Here is a 17,025-nt window from a genome sequence, read left to right as displayed (position 1 = left end):
AAGGACGAAAACTGGGTGAAATTAGCCGGATACTAAATAGCACTAGCGGTGAAGCACCGTTGTTGCCGTCTACGACGCAGACGATTACGTCAGTAGGAAAGCTGTACTCCGTCGCGCTCCGATGAGCTCTAGAGCATTTAATTTCGCATAAAGTCGAAAATAAACACGTAAAAGCTGTTGGTATTATAGCAAGTTCAAACCAACCCTTCCTTTTGGCTGTCGGCTTTTGCTAACAAGTTAACGATATACTGACCGCGCAAAGGGAACGGGGGCGGACAGAAGTTCGAAGTTCCTATTCTTTTGACACGTGGACTGTTTTTGTTTGAAATCCGCAGAAGTTGCAAGAAAGAGTGACGAAATCGAGATTGTGTGCGTGTTTGTATCGCAATGTGAAACTGTCGTGGTTGTTACAGACGAAAGTGCGTGTGGATTAGTAAAAAAAAACACCGTGTCAAGCCTGCCTTATTTCGGGACCAATGTTCGCAAACGGATGTAAATATCACGCGCAATGGCCAGCATCGACAACTGCATTCTTTGCAGCTAAGATTTTAAACTTTAACTTTTTATAACACTATATTAACCGATGAGACACTACAATTCCAACCTCATCTATATATTTCAAGTCTTACTTGCGAACTAGGCTTTTTAGACATTGGGTAAAAGAACTTATATTTAGTTTTCAATAAACTCATAAATATATTATCTCGGTGAGAAGGCTGTTCGTTTTCCCAGTACCGTACTACAGTATTCGGAACGTTGGCAAATATTTGTTAAACGCCATCCGGATTAGGAACTGGATTATAGAGAAAAATTTATGTGGGGAAAAAAATTAAATTCTTTTAAGACCGCTACCCATTTTGCCATTATACTAGAGCATAAAATGAAATGGGTCATCGTAATTTTATTTCGACCCAGTCAGCTCGAACACTGGATCGGTGATAGACTAATCTTGTGCTTTCACACAGAGTCTTTTGACATATATATATATGGTATATTATTAGCCGGTATCTCGGTCGTACCTTTGGTAGCAAAAGCTTATCTCAAGGCCTCCTGTCCGTGACCATGTAGTGGTTAGTTGCAGACCAATTCTCTCGTTATTTATTTGACTTTTATTGGTCCTATCCTAGATTTTCTGCTACAGATCATTTCCATGATAACATCTGTGTATGTAGTCCATCATGTGTATTCTCACGTTGTTCTTAATGCGTGCATTGCTTTTTTTTCTAGTTTTTTTTGTTGACTTTATTAAATGACCCTTATTTAATGAAGACAGCTGGCTTACTCTGTTCAGCAGGACAGCGATGGTCTGATTCAAGTTGTAATGAAAATAACAGTAGCTTGGCAGATGCCGTCGGGGCTTTGTGCACTTGGGCAGCAATAATAATGAAGCAGGGCAGTATTATTTTTATGGACGATGTGTCCACCATTTAACAGCTGCGGACGATTCGTACTTACATCTGGACGCCGAGGTGCCTCTAGTTTTTTTTGCACATGAAACGTTTTTTGGAGGAATTGTGGCTAAACTAAACCGTTTGCTATAAGTGAACATGTATGACTTTGAGAGTTCTATGCATTTATTAATGATGCTATATGCCGATAGTTATTTCAAATGAGACCCTAATCTCGCATCCGAGATTATCGGCCCATTATTTTATCTTTATTATTATTTATTGAAGTTTTGACATTAGTTCGTTCGTCTATTACAATTGATTTGTTTCAGTATATCTGTCCTCTGACTAAAGCAACTCGTTAATTCGCATAAAAAATAGAAAGAAAATTTTCGTTATTTTTGCTCGTAGCTATATTTTTTATTTAAAACACCTACCTACAAGTAGATATACAGCTACATATTTTGATGCAGTAGCATAGTTAGAAGACAAGCAACACAAACTAGTACTAAGGCAAACAACTGACTTGAAAACGCAGTTTGTACTCCTTTAGATTTCTACTAGGACAAGATCCTTCATACGACAAGCAGAGGTAATTTCCTTCTTTTGAGTGCCCCTTTTATTATTCTGAAACCTCTACTAAAAATATATATAGTACAGCATACCTTAAATTTAGCACATTGTTGTTTAGTAAAACTCGTTTTTAACCCAGAAGATTTGAGGATAAAACGTAACCGTGAATTTTTAAACCCGTCGACGATTTACGAAGTATAGTAATTAACAACTAATCACTATAGAACTACAGGTCGTGAAAGTCTTCGGCCGAGCACTCCGCTGTCTCTCTGGTCCTCTCTAAGCTCGCTGTATAAAATATCTATTATCTACAGATATGTGCAGAACTAATAGAACTGATCAGCCTTCTTATAACAGCTTATAGCGGCTTACTTTTTTCCTGGCCAAACGCTGAGTGGCAAAGCGGTAGACACTTTAGACAGAGAGGCAAAAAAAAGCAAAAGACGAAGCCAGACATCGCTACCATTGGAAAAATAACGATATTCGATGCCCTGTAAACGACGTGAACCGCTTGCTTCCTGACGGCTTTGTATGCCGTATCCTGTTGCATACTATGCAGTGTTCATCGAGTTTATAAGTGACAGGACGCATGTACTGGTGATGGTCACGACGATCGGAGAAATAAAATGGCGAAGAGTAGGAAATGAGAGGGAAAGATTAGGGTGAGCAAAGAAAAGATCGAAACGAGCAGGTTCGAAAGCAGGCCAACGAAGGCTAACTGCTGTCTCCTATAGTTGAGGCATGAGCAAGACCTTGACCGTTTCAGTTGGAGAAAACAGCAGCGACAGCGATCGGAAGCTTCCTTACAAGGCACAGGCTTCCTTTGCCATTTCGACCTGTTGGCCACATTGCGTGAATGACAATAGAGAATAGCGCACCCAGAAAAAAAATGCGTAGCTTTACGTCTGGTTGCACTTCGATAGCTGAATCAGTAATCTTGTCTTATTTGACCAATGAAAAAGGATCAAAAGCTCGCGCTGCATACAAACTTGGTACTTAATATAATAGCGGTACAAGAAGTTGTCATCGGTAGGACGCTTTCAAACTCACAAAAGAGCCACGACGCACCACGCACAGTGTACAGTGATTCTTCCGCGTATTATTCGATATTACTGGTATATAAATGTGAGTGTGACAGTCATAAGGAAAGATTCCGTTATTGTCGATATCTAGCAGCTATGCCCGCTACATATAACCGAGAGTGCTAGCGTCAACTTCCATCGCCCACCCTCGCCTCGTCTAATGGACTCTCATCGGATATACAATAACGATGTTGGGTCGCCCTGACATGACTGGGTTGAATGCGTTCCTCTGACAGACAGACAGACAGACAGACAAGCGCCAACTCAGACATAAAACAACACCCACACAGACACACGGGAAGACGCTCTATTATGACGTCTAATAGTTTTAGGCACAAGAGCGTGCTTGCTGCTTGCGGCCCTTTTGTCAGCTGACTCTCTCGTTCCCTGCGCTGACCAAAAGCTAGCTAATTCTTTGCCTGTATGTGCCTTCTACATGCAGAGGACAAGTGTAATTTTTAAAGTGGTTGTCATTCGAATGTCGCCCGTTCGATATCTAACGCAGAGGGGCGCAAGCTATTTCCAGGTCAACCAAAAACAGAGCGCAGAATCACTGTTATGTATGTCTTCCGAATCGGTCGTAGAGATGACCTGATCTAGCTTGAGAAATGCTTCTCACGATAGAGCCATCAACTGCTATGAAAGTCGAGACTTATGCTCTTCTTTTTTACCTGCACGTGAACCCCCGTTACATTATTCGGATTTCTTGATTGATCTAATATCTCTTTTTATTTGCGAAAACTGCGTAGCATTTTTGCGTCGGTATAGGCTACTAGGAGTATCGTCAGTGGTACAGAAAGTCACCTATGCCGATTCTGGGGACACGGTCGCCAATGGCCAACTGACTTTGAGAACGATGCTGACTAGGACGTATCAAAAATATAACACAATCTATATTATATACAATATATATACACAATATATATATATGCACGTCCTACACGTAAATACTAATTTGATAGTATATATCTATATATAGATAGACGACGACGACGACGACGACGACGACGATGATGATGGTGACAGCAACCACAGGGGCTGGTAGCTTTGTCAGCGCTCACTTACTTTCGATTTATCTATCGTTTACTTGTCCTAGACATCCGTCTTATTAACAATAGATTAAATTCGTTCTTAAAATAATGTTACCAAAGCTATTTAATTATCCAGTAGTATTAGAGAAGGTTGTACAGCAACCTAAAAAAAGGTTTATCAAGTATATAATATAGAAAGAATATAATAAAGACTCCTTTATTATAGTACAATTAAGGAAAATTCTAAAAATGTTCGATATAATAAAAGAAACTAAGAAAAATCTAAAACGATATAACAGTTCTACCTATCGGTCCAGGTAAACAAAGTAAGCATTATGAAATTATAGATTTTTTTTCTGCAATTTAATTATTATTATAAAATTAATTAACCTAATCAGCTTTTTCAAAATCAAAATGCACTAAAGCTAAAACATCTTAAAAAAATCGAACAAAATAGTTAATGGATGATAATGTAATCCTTTGGATTTTCATAGTCTGTATTATGAAAATATATTCTTATCTGTGTACATTATTATTATTATTGTGCATGCTAATAACAAGCACTCAGCATAGGTTCGTATGGCGGTTACGGTGCCTGTAATAAGTGCCAACAACATCACAAGTCGTCATCGTCCTCCCGGCCTCCTGCTCAAGGTTCGAAACTCCTTAGACAAAACCTCAGCAGTCACAATTACAACAACGACAGCACTATTCATTAATTCTTTCCGTTGAATTTCGTAGCAGGACACACTCGGTGCATACATTTGTTTCTCGTATTCGGCCGATGACCGTTGAGCTAGTCTTTTTCGGTATCTGACTATTTGTTAGCGACTGAACCCTTCGAATAGTTTCCCTTCTTGCAGAGAGGAAGGTACATTGTAACCTCTAGCCCACGATCGTACCGAAACTACCATCAAAGTGTTGCTAGCGAGAACCGTTTGTTGTTATGGCACCGCTACAAAGCTAGCCGCAACGTTGAACGAGAATGCAACTGCCGTCGCCGCCCGCGTCAAGATAGGACAGCCCAGGCCGAACGAACTGATGGCAAGCCAGATGAACAAAACAGCAATCAAAACATATATCAACCAGCAATTGTACGGTGTCAGATCAGTGTAATGGTGACAGGTATGTGTGAACGCTCTCAGTTTGCCTACGAGAGCTTTTGCGGTATGCCCACAGCGCTGCTGCTGTGCCCAAGGCGGCTTTGGCGAAAAAAGCAATGATGAACTCGAATGCTGAACGCTCATAAGCATTAGCACTATCCTGTATCACTAGCATGCAATAGAAACGGTGGTATGCCTTTGCCATAGCGAAAGCAAATTTTTTTTTGGGTGTCTGATCCTCTCTCATGTCGTATACATCATATGATGGGTGATAGCCTGTCTTCTTTTATCTTCATTAGCACCTTGCGACTTGAGTGACTTCAAAAGGCTATTGCTGCTAACGAATCGACCGGAATACGTATGTGATGTGCCTAGTAAAGGCACATGGTGTATATACGGTAATTAAATTCGTATACTGAACGAAAATTACTGATGGATAAGGTATGAGATTGTCAAAAGGTGCTATCGTGCCCACTAGTTCAGATGGGCAACATATACTAAGGCGCATTTGAATCGACGTAAGCGGTGCTAACAATTTGATTGATTCAATAGAAACTGATACACAAGTACAGCCTGCTCATGGCATGTTTTTGGCCATTTCCTTCCCTCATATCGCTTTGCCGCTAAAGTACGTAGATCACAATGATCAGTTATGTGCCAATGTAGAAGAACCCGGCTAATTCGAAATATTTATTATACCAGGTGTCGGCCGTCGTCGCTAGGACAGCGTGGCCGCTTGCTGGCCATTTTTGTTCCATTATCGTTTAGTTGTCCCCAGCAGCTAAATGAAAGTTTACGCCTTTGCAGCGGACCGACAATTGAACGCTTGTTCATTTTGTGCAAGAGCGTCATCGCAGTAAAGATGAAGCCGATGGAAGGAGACGACAATTATCCACTCCCGTTGCTGTCGCCGGTGTCGTCGTCAGCGGCAGCAGACGAAGTAGAGAAACTGCGGAATTCGAATATGAAGTTACGCGGCAGGGGCGTGGCCTGCTGTGGAGTAGTCTTCACGCACTTGCTTATTGTCGCTTTTGCCCTGCTGTTGCTGTTCCAATCAAGTCCGTACAACTGAATGAAGGCTTATTCGTGTCATGTCGCCAAAACAAAGGAATGACAGCAGAAGTCATCATGGGATGACAGCATAAGTACCATGGCTCCGGCACAACCCAGCAAGGGTGGCAACATCGATGGAATAGAATAGATTCAATGGTCTGCGGTGGGGGCATATCAAATATTTTTGCCACTACCAGCATACAACGATCGACAAAGAGTAAATTTGCGACGATATTTAGCGAGCCATGAAAAAAAGATCGATTCCTCCACAATCATCCGCAATGTCTCTTTCACGGTTGCTTCCAGCAGCGGTGGTAGCACAGTCAGTCGCTGTTTCTTCGCGAGCTCATCATGCGAATGCTATTTCTGCTCGATCGCTCCTGGCGCATCTGCTGATCAGCATAAGTTGCGCTCAGGACTACGCTCGCAGCAGATGAAGGTGCGAGGGCTGCCAAACCGAAGATGAAAAGAAGCTGAAGCCAGAGCGAAGAAATAGTGCTACTGCTGCTGTAGTCAGTAGCTGTTGCTCCTATTCGTACTGCCGCCGCTGTTGCTACTGCTGCTGTTCGGTTTTGTCCTTCCAGAGTCGCGAAACTCAGGCCTTCTCCCGCTTTGTCGTTGTTGTTATTGTTGTCAGGTCTTCATGATCTTAATCACCGTTATCATCATCATCGTGGTCGCGGTCATGATTTCCGTTGTCGACCGATGAGTCTCGGCCGTCTCAGTTCCTTCTTTTCTTCCCGTTCAGTCGAACAAAGAAGGCGCCCCAAGTGAGCAACCGAAAAACGACAGGCAGCGCGGTCACTCCTCGCGCACCGACTGCCGGCTCTTTCAGCGGCTCAAAAAGACATGACAACTTTGGCACTTTTGTGCTTTTTTCAGCCGCTGCCGGCGGTGGCGGAGGCGATACGACCAGATCAAACCGGCCGCTCCCGCAAAGCCGTCAATGCGAGGCAAAGCAAGCCAGGTCGTTCGAACTGGCGATGTTGCTAAGCAATAAAGTGGCCGCATCCCTATGCCACCACCACCGCCACCACCACAGCCGCCGCTGCAGCTACTGTTAGTAGCTCTCCACTCGTGCGCCACTGCCAATCGATCGGGACCCGCCGACTACCAGCACCGCCATCATCTTCGCCATCCCCGCCGCCATGCGGACGACGGGCTTCATGATGGCTTTTGACGATTTGTTTCACGGTGAACAACCTCCACATGAGAGATGGCGCCAGGAGGCGTAGCAGCAGTTACGGCCAATAGTAATCAGCCAGGTAGAAGCAGTAATAGCAAATCAAGCAAAAAGCCAACCCAAAGTGAACTGCGTCGTCCTCGTTGCCGTTAGCAGCAGCAGCAGCGTAGCTCCCCTGCAAATGCTGATGTTAGAGATAATAACGCGCGCTCTACATGAGCAGCGATGTCAGCGCCAGGAGCTGAGTTGAAGGGAGTGGAGTCGACGCGCATGGAATCGCATCGCGGCAATTCCGGTCATAGTCCCGCTGTCGTCGCGGTAGCAGCCGCGAAAGAGGCCGGTCGACGTGCTGCTGCTGCCACTGTTATTTCGTTTCGCGAGTAGGGACCCCAACGCGAGCCCGACGTCGTAGCCAACGACGATGAAGTAGAAGTAACGAAGGATGCCGATGAACGACGCCGGCGGCGGCGGCGGCAGCAGAGTAGCTGAATTGACGACAACGACCGATACGCTTGCTGCTAGCTGGTTGGCTGGCTGTCTTACCTTCGCTGGACGACCACCTTCGCGCTCTAGAGATGACCGAGGGGGGAAAAGTGGGAGGTGTCGTGCCTCCGGCGATTCGGCCGCTCCGCTGCTGCTGCTAGTACCAATGGCCAGAGCGGTAGCAGGGAACAGAGTCCAATTACATTGTTCGGTGGCACGATCTTGGTACGTGCGCGCTCTACTACAAGTGCGCCTGCTTCTCCTTCGATTATTTCGACGTTGTTAGTAGGGTCGAATCAGGCTCGGCCGGTGTCCTAATGGTTGTCTGCTGATGCGGCTGGAATGTTCGTTTTCTGTTTGAAATCTTTAACCACTGCTGCGAACTCCTCGTCTTGATGTTTTCGTTCGTTGTTTGCTGTTGTTTCTACTCGCAGCCGTTGCCGACTGGCACATCTTTGACTGTGTTCCATCTCGCTTTTGTTCCGTTCCCATTCATGCTGGTACTCCTAGTTTACGTACACAGGCACCAACAGACAAACGCATATACACAGACACACTAAAACGAACTTGTTGGCACACCCGCACGCTTCTCAGCTTCTTCGTCTCGCTGCCTCACTCGCATGTCGCCGATAATGCAGAAAACTGTGCTGCACAACAGAGCGTCGTCGTCAGCGTCATCGGTATCTTCGTTCGAGATGACTCTAGTTTCTGCTGTTTTTGTTGCGCCGGCGGCAATGACGTCGTGGAAGTCATCGCTGTTGAAACAAAAATTATGAAAACGGTGAACAGATGAACCTGCTACGGCTAACTAAGGAACATAGGAGAACAATGGCGGAAAGAGTACTGGCAAGTGACCAGGACATGACGTTTCAGCACTGACATGATTACTGCTCCAGCCAGCCGTGGGGGAGCTGTGTTACATCACACAGGCACCAGCGAAGCTTATCGTGTGAGAGTGTCAACGTATTCAAGTTAGTCAACGTGCTCGTCGTTATACGTATACAATAGTATGTTGATGTCATCGTTGTTGTTGATTCATGGAAAGCCATTGCGCTGGGACCATTCGTAGCCGCCGCTTTCGTCACCCAACAATAACAAAGAGATTCACGGATCGACGACGGAAAAGTATCGCCTCCATCTTACGCTCTGCAGAAGTAACAGAAGTGGAAACGAAGCAGAAGCTGCACAGGTAGCGCAGTCCGCCGACGACACGGACCTTGCCTACTCTGTCGTCGTTGTCGTACAAAACGATATGGCAATAGCGAAGTCATAGCTACGCCTGTGCAGACAGGAAGACAGCAGCGCAAACTCCTTTGCTTTCTTCGGCTTCTGGCGTTGCGAATAGAGCGGCAACGGTGGCGTTGGCGTCTCTGATGCCTGTGTCGTTAGCACGGCTGTCGTAGATAGTTATTTGCTAGCAAATGACTCTTGATAACAACAGCAGTAACAGGACCGCGGCGTCGTACGAGTGATGCTTGACGGACTTACTCAGCGTGGCACAACGGGCCACATTGCTCTGACGTCAACGGCGATAAGGATTACCCTGCTGTTGATGACGACATGTTGTCATTGCTATTGCTGCTGCTATGATGGTTAATGACTTGTCGTTGCCAGCGGGCGGACTCTAGCCGGACGGTGTCCAAAATATGTATTGTGTATCTTGTATTGTGGTTCGCCACAGATTGGTAGCCAAAGTAGAGGTTAGAGAAGCTCTGCCATCGGCGTCTACATCGGCATCAACTCTAGCAGCAGCAAGATTGCCAATTATCGAATTGCGATCAGCTACGATCTTTTGCTGTAACAGGCAGCGTCAGGCGCCTACAGCAGAAGATGTAGCAGAAGCCAGTACAGTGGCTAACTGGCCACCTCCCCGCTCATCCTCGTAGCGAACAGTAGATCATTGTTTCTTTTCCTTTCGGCGGCGGCACCGTGACACTAGCGGGCAGACTGCGATTGAGCAGATTACGACGGCGCCAACAGTTCCCGCAGCAGAAGTAGAAAGTGACTTTTAGGAGGGCGATGGTGGCAGCAGGGCAGCTGCACGACGATTGTTGCACTGGCTATATGTTGACTGCATCGAAACGACCACTCTGAAGTGCTAGAAGCGTAAGACCGAGGTGTCCCTCGCCTTTCCGCGAAGACTAAATACAAGCAACTGTGGGTAAATGTGTATGATAAAGTCAAACGAGGAAAATAGAGAGACTCAGATGAAGTGCGAGGGAAGCGATGATGAGCTCGAAGAGTTCTGCTTGCCCGGCTAGCTTGATGCTTGCTGTCGCCTTTCTTGTCAATACCTCCACTTCTTCGGAGTTGTATTGGCACCACTAGAGGATTGACCGCTACTATCAAACAGCAGAACTTCGTCGTCGTTTTTGCGCTTCTCCGTTCACGAGTGGCTGCTGTTTTCGTTGTTGGTGGACGGTCGATCAAGACAGCTGAACGGCCGCTAAAAAATAGAAAAAAAAAAGGAGGGGGACGTTGTCGATTCGCGTTGTTGCGGCCAGCCATCATCTCGCACGCAGACGTAGAACAAGCCCACGTCAAAGGTAGAACAAGGAGTGGAGGTACCACGTCCAGCTGAACAAGAATTGGCAAAACAGCGGGATCGATCGCAATGCCAGCAGCAGAAGAACCAGCCGAAGTTGCCACTGCAGTAATAACAGCAGCGGTTTGCTATTTTCGGGGTAATAACAACGATGAACGGCTACTGGTTCGACGACGACGACGAAGAAGAAAAAGCTATCGACAACGACAACAACACTTAGACCAGCAAAATCACCGCAGCCCCTATCACCTACAGCCCTGCTATCGTCTTCTTAACTGTTAGATTTGTGCGCTTCTCTACCAACAACGGTCGGGCTGGCTGAGACATTACGGGCCAAGTAAAGAATATTCGAATCGGGATCATCACTGCCACTACCTCCGCCAGTGCCACCTACACAGACACAAAACGATGCACGGCAATCTGACTTGGGTAGTTGTCGTCCTCGTCGCGGTATAGCTTCCCGCCCGTCGAAACTTGGACAACGTACGCTAAGACGATAAATGCTCCGGCAAACCCTGTCGGAGATTCAATTGCTGTGCGAGCGGAAGCTTTTGAACATCCCCGCCCCCGGGTATTATAGTCTGCCATTGACAAACCAGGTTCGGCTTGTGGGCGTTCTCTAGGCTTTTTTCTAGTTGCTTATTGAAATCAACTTGAATCTATTAGGTATTATATAATAATGAAGACATAAACAAGAAGAGAGAGAGAGAGGCGGCTTATAGCTATATTTCAGCTCTTGTGACGTTCAAGATCGTGACAAATTAAATCCCGTCATCTAAACACCCGTTATCTGAACGTAATATGCCGCTTCTTAAATCTCAAATACATAATATTTAAGGTGTTTACAAAAATGGACCCTTCTATGTGGAACGATCCTGTTGAACTCGTCATAGTATATAATTGGCAAGGTAGCTTCTGTGATATGGGAATGACATATGTATGATATTCATGGTTTGATGAACCATCGACTATATACAACTAGAAGCAAGCATATTATATACCATGTTTTCTAGATACAAACATAGACCTATCAAACGCAGTGTGTCTCTGCAAAGTATTAACTCATTTACTCAATACCAATTCGAAGGATATAGAAGAAACTGAGATCAGCCAATAACTAAATGGCAGTTTATATAGAGGATCTATGTCCGGAGCACACAGAGGACGGCGGTTCTGATCAGACGCACTCGTTCCAGACGCACACGCTCGTTCCAGATGTGTGCATTAAACAACAGGTTCGAAGCGTAGTTATTCCACACTCGTTGTTGCATGAGTGGCATTACCCTGAACCGTTTACACAATGTCTCATGGTTGAGAAGATATACTAAACCACGACAGCATACGTATGTGCCGGTTCAAGATGGGATCCATGAAGACGCAGAAATATCTGTTAGGAGAAGCAATATATCGTAGCAATTTGAGCGTAACGATTAACCAATCTAATTATTATCCCGATGTCAAGCCGGACAATTTCCGACTTAATTAAACTGTCGTCTGTTCAAATTTGATTAAATTGCTTGGTTTGTTTATGAAGCATTGAAATATCTCAAAGAGGACACACTTCGTTTCAAAAACATCTACCGAAACGATAAACGTTATGCCATCATCTGTCATCCGTCCACTTCCAACTGTGCACCTATGAGAGTATTAGCTACTATTGACCAACATCGTTGTCCATAATTGTGACCATTAAGTGTCTATTATGAGGGCAGTCCTAATAATAATAAAAAAACGATCGCTGCTAGTATGTATATATACATATATATATATAGTATCCGCGTAGTGTAATTCCCGCTGTAAACACGATCCAAAGTCATATCAACCCATCGACCGACCCATAAATCAACCAATCTTCAGCAGCCTAAATAACATCCGACCGTTTACTAAACGAATCCTGCTGCCAGCAGCGTGCAATGATCACCAGAACACAGCATAACAGTGTGCACCTGCTGTTACCGCTACTCCGTAGCACGGCATTCATGCATTGCACATTCGGTAACAGCACAACGCGTGTAGCAGCAAAAAGAGCTGGTCAACAAGAGGCATCTAACGCTATCGTGTTAGCATTACCGGGGGAACAGTCGGCTCCTAAATGCCCCCCGCCCAGCGCAAATGACGAAATAACGCTTAAGCAGCAGAGTAGCATTAGGGTCCAAGAGCCGCAAGCATATGTCGGGACGCTCTTCCAGTGACGTGTTGCCGTACCATTTCGGCTTGATTGAAGCTCTCGCTGCTGCAACTGCTTCTGCTACAACTGCTGACGTTGCCTCCACGACAACTCCTGATCCTGCCATTGCTGATTCCACTGTCGATGTCACTTGGGATGGCTGTTGCTGTTGTTGACGTCAGGTGCAGCTTTTCCCTTTGTCTCTTCCCTTCGCAAAACCGGCAATGGTTACAGCTGAACAAACGTTGCTCTTGCCGCTGGTGGCAAAGAAGCAACGGCGAACGGAGGGAAAAATCAGAGCAACAGAATAATCTGCTATATGTATGTACATACAGTAATAATAACGTAGTATCCGTTCGAAGTGATGATGTGAGCCAGGAACACAATGAAGTTGTATGGCTTACAAACTGAAGCGAGAACGAAGGCTGTTGCTGGCTTCAGTAGCTGCGACTCTACATATTTCATAGAAAATAGCAACTGAAGATGTAGCGGTGAAGAGTGAAAACGGATCGGATAGAAGGTACCAGCAACGGTCAGTTTCAGGCTATACCCGGAATTCGTGGAGAGAGCCTACCGCCACCAGCGCCGCCGCCGCCGCCGCCGCCGCAGACGTAACTGCCACGTTCGGAGCACACTATAGACATGTGTCAATGCATGTGTGTCTTTATAATAGGCGTATGCCGAAGAAGGAAGTTCGCCATTACTCTGCTGTAACACAAGAATTGAAAACAGAGAGGGAGAAGTGAAAATAATGCGGAATGACTATCGTTTTGTGGACGTCCAGTGAACGGTATCAGGCTTTCTGTTCATTTAGAGCTTCGTCTGCCTGATCAAGCTCCACCGATAGAAGATACCAGGTGGTCAGTAGCAACACAAAGCAGTTTCCAAATTATCTATTTCTAATCATCGCAGCTCATAGCTTTCGTTGTAGATTGCTGTTGCTGTGAAGACATATGCGCTTTGATGATTTGTATCATATTGTGGTGCCGTGATTGCAGCAGTTAATGGTAGGGTTTTTCAGTGTGATTAAGGCAGGATCACGTACGGTGGTGTTGCTGATGATTAGTACGGGCCATTTTATGCACTATCGCAACTTCTGCTATCAATCGGTTGACTTGCAAACGTTAGGCTCGGTCCAATGATAATGTCTCGTATACTCGATCAATTGGGACCAGTTAATAACAACTTGGAACCTGAGTAAACCGTCGAAAACAAATGAAGTGCGCGCCAATCCTACTATTTACCCGTCCACAAATGTATAAGCGTCCTGGTAATCAAACCATGTAAATATTAGAAGCCAGGTCCTATAGGAACACCTCAAATTACACAGTATTTCTTGACCCTACGCAATGTAGCTTGACCTAAATAAATATTGGTACAGTTGCTGTCCTACAGAATAGTTACAGTGGCCTACATTATGTCATAAAATTTTGTTTAGGCAGGATAGGGTTTGTAGTATTCAAAGGAGCTTTCTCCACCCCAAAGATAAAACATAGGCAACCCAAAAACCCGCTCTAATATTCTTACTCCAAATACAGGAAACATGTTAATCCAAATCCATGCTAGTTCAGGTTTCACCGAGGACGATACGTTATTTGAAACGAGTGAATGAAGTCTCATACGATACCTTCAACCAATTTGAAAGGATTCAAATAGGCACATTGGAATTAACGACTAGCATCAAATGTTTCAATACGTCTTTAGGTAATTCGTCTCACGGCAATACTAACTTGAGCTACAGAATAGAGCTCTTTAATTATCCCTTACTGTGGACCCGCTAAATCCCTAAAAAAAAAAAAAGGGAAAAACGTTCGCTTGCGGCCGGCTATTGTCTATCATTTAATTAACATAGAAAAAATTGCACACATCAACAAAAGCATACCACAAACACGCTATATTATTCCGCCCTTACTATCTGTCATCGACGTAACACCTACATATACATCGTTGTTGTTTTTGTTTTTCAAAAGATTACCTATTTGACCCGGCAGCACCCAGCCACATGTTCTCCGATTCGGTGCTAACGGGCACTAGAGAAACGGGCGGATTTGAAGGAATGTTAAAAAACATTACACATACACTCAGAATAAGACGGACGAACGAACGGACACACCGATCGCCCTGTAACTGTAACCCTTTCATTTCATGATATTCTTGGGCACGATTACCGACCTGACAATGACGCCTAGGCACAATCGCCAATGCCTTCAGGGCACGGGTTCACTGAAATGGGTAGAGTTCCTACCAGTAGCAATAAATCGCTGGATCATTTACTATGGATCTAAGTCGCATAAATTTCTTTTTGTTAATTTAATCAAAATAAATAGAGTCTGTGGATCAAGCAGTCAACAACTCGATAACGAAATGCGGAACTATCTAGTTCTATGTACAATCGTCAGATTATAACAGGCCTATAGGAAGGAAACCCTTGAAAAGTGCAGGGAAAACTCGATTGTTTTTGTTATACTATTGAATGAACCGACCACTTTAAAATTTTACTAGACAACTCATCAAGGCGATAGGCTTTTCAGCAAGAGATCGTAAATGCAGCTTTATGAATACTGAACTAGCATTACTACTGTTAACACTATACATCTCAGAAAATATTAATATGACAAAGTATGTTTATTTAACAGCTCGGTTGGTATTTTATTGAATTTCCTTACCACTTCCAGCACTAATTAACAATTACATCATGGACTGTCTTAAAAGGATGAGAACTCAGGAATTAACTGAAGTATTGGTGAAGAATTTCCTGTTTTCGACAGGGCTATGTGGTTCAGTGCCTTAACCTTGATAGGGCTTTGCCCGCATAGGTTAAAAATCCATCCTCGTAGGTGTTTTTACGTTATCTTTGTATGACTAGATAAATAAAAACCTATTCATGTGTTTTACGTTTGGTATTTACATCGTCAGACGTTACTTCTGACGGCCGCCTCTTACCCCATGAAGAAATATGCAGATGCCAGGATTCGAACCTGGATAATCATGTACAGATAAGTTTCGTGGGCAAATACTTTGCTCACTGCTCTATCACTACGCTAAACGAACGTTCTTATTTGTTCCATACGTTGCGTGTGTTAGTATGGTATAATGACAAACGATGCTGCAACCAGTGCGAGAATTTGCAAAAGGTACCCGCATGGGCAAAAAAAATTACTAATAGCACGTAATATATAATATACGTCCGATCAAGCGGCCTTATCTAGAACAGCCAGTCACACATTTACCATGTCCATTAGTGGCAGGAGCAGATGCAGCAGTAAGTATATAATCTTGCCGTTATCCGCTCCATCTTTGCAGCCACGGAAGATCAATGTATCGTCCTACTAAGCAAACCCACATTTGTCTACAGCCATTACCTGCAAAACGGCCCGCAGAAGGTTAGCGCGGGGGCGACTGTTCTCTAATGCTAAAGAACATGTTCCTCGATACCGCATCTGTTCGATATCGACTTTTTGAGGTCCTTATCGGTCCTCCCGCTATTACCGAAATCGAACGGACTCAGTTTCACTTTGCTTCAACGCATTCCCAGCAGCATCAACCATCGCAGTGTTTCAACGGCCAACGGAACCTGTATGTCTTTTCCGTTGTCATATCATTGTTTCGACGGGTCTGCGGTCAGCAAATGCTCATGTATGACAAGTCCGCTTTTGGTTGCCACTGTTTTACCTCAGAGATGGCTACTGGCCGACGCACAGTATCCTGTTGTCGTGTACATAGTACTTTTCTGTATGTGTAATGAATTTGTGCTTGTCCATGTGTGTACGGCCATCTTTATTCGTACCTACCTGTCCGCTTTTTGTTTTTCCATAATCGAAAAGCTTCCACAGTCCACGGCAATAACAAGATACTCAACATGCTAAATCATGTTGTTGCTATGTCGCTGACCATCCTCCTGGGCTGCAGGTAACAACGGTAGCTGCTATGTCAATATCACAGAAATCGTTGCTGCTGTAGTAGTGGGTGAAGAAATGCTGGCCGCATCATGACTGTTCGCTTGACAATGGATCACCGCCACCGCGGGCGTATTCCCCCCTATGGCAATGTTAACGTCGTGATACTCACGCTATAGCTACAGCAGCGACGGCAGACAAAACTGTGTCGAGAGCACCAATAATAAAGTCCGGACCCGTCAAAGGCGGCTTTTTGGCTACCAGCATCTACTTGCCGTCTTCGCTTCTTTCTCGTTTTCTTCCTCCTTTTCTCTCAGAACTGCCAAGCCTCCAACATTATCTATCGTTCCGTCGCGTTGTTCCCCAACAACAACAACAACAACAGTATAAGCGGCGGCGGCCGCGGCGACCGCCGCCACATTGACAACATTAGCATTATCGTGTGTGGCTGTCCCGAACATCACTTCGCTTCATCTCACGTCGACGTCATCGTCAGCGAGCGTCTCATCCATAGCCAGGTA

The 17,025-nt window shown here is 44.8% G+C and overlaps 1 long non-coding RNA gene across 9 annotated transcripts in view; it reads left to right on the top strand.

Annotated features, from left to right (window-relative positions):
* Positions 1-17,025, top strand: part of LOC111254291 (uncharacterized) — a 111,513-nt gene that overhangs the window by 11,514 nt on the left and 82,974 nt on the right. For 2 of the 9 annotated variants that reach the window (XR_015316513.1, XR_015316512.1), the window contains exon 3: positions 16,822-17,022. The exons of 5 other annotated variants lie outside the window; for them this stretch is intronic. This is a non-coding gene — a long non-coding RNA (uncharacterized LOC111254291). Of the gene's footprint in view, positions 1-4,022; positions 4,502-16,821; positions 17,023-17,025 lie in introns of those variants that run through there. 2 more of the 9 variants (XR_015316521.1, XR_015316520.1) reach the window with 2 other exon arrangements.

The sequence above is a fragment of the Varroa destructor genome, unplaced genomic scaffold (genome assembly GCF_002443255.2).
Source record: "Varroa destructor unplaced genomic scaffold, Vdes_3.0 BEIS01000007.1, whole genome shotgun sequence".
NCBI classification, from domain to species: domain Eukaryota; kingdom Metazoa; phylum Arthropoda; class Arachnida; order Mesostigmata; family Varroidae; genus Varroa; species Varroa destructor.
The sequence above is the reverse complement of the archived record's forward strand: the minus strand, read 5'-3'. Positions and strand labels throughout refer to the sequence as shown.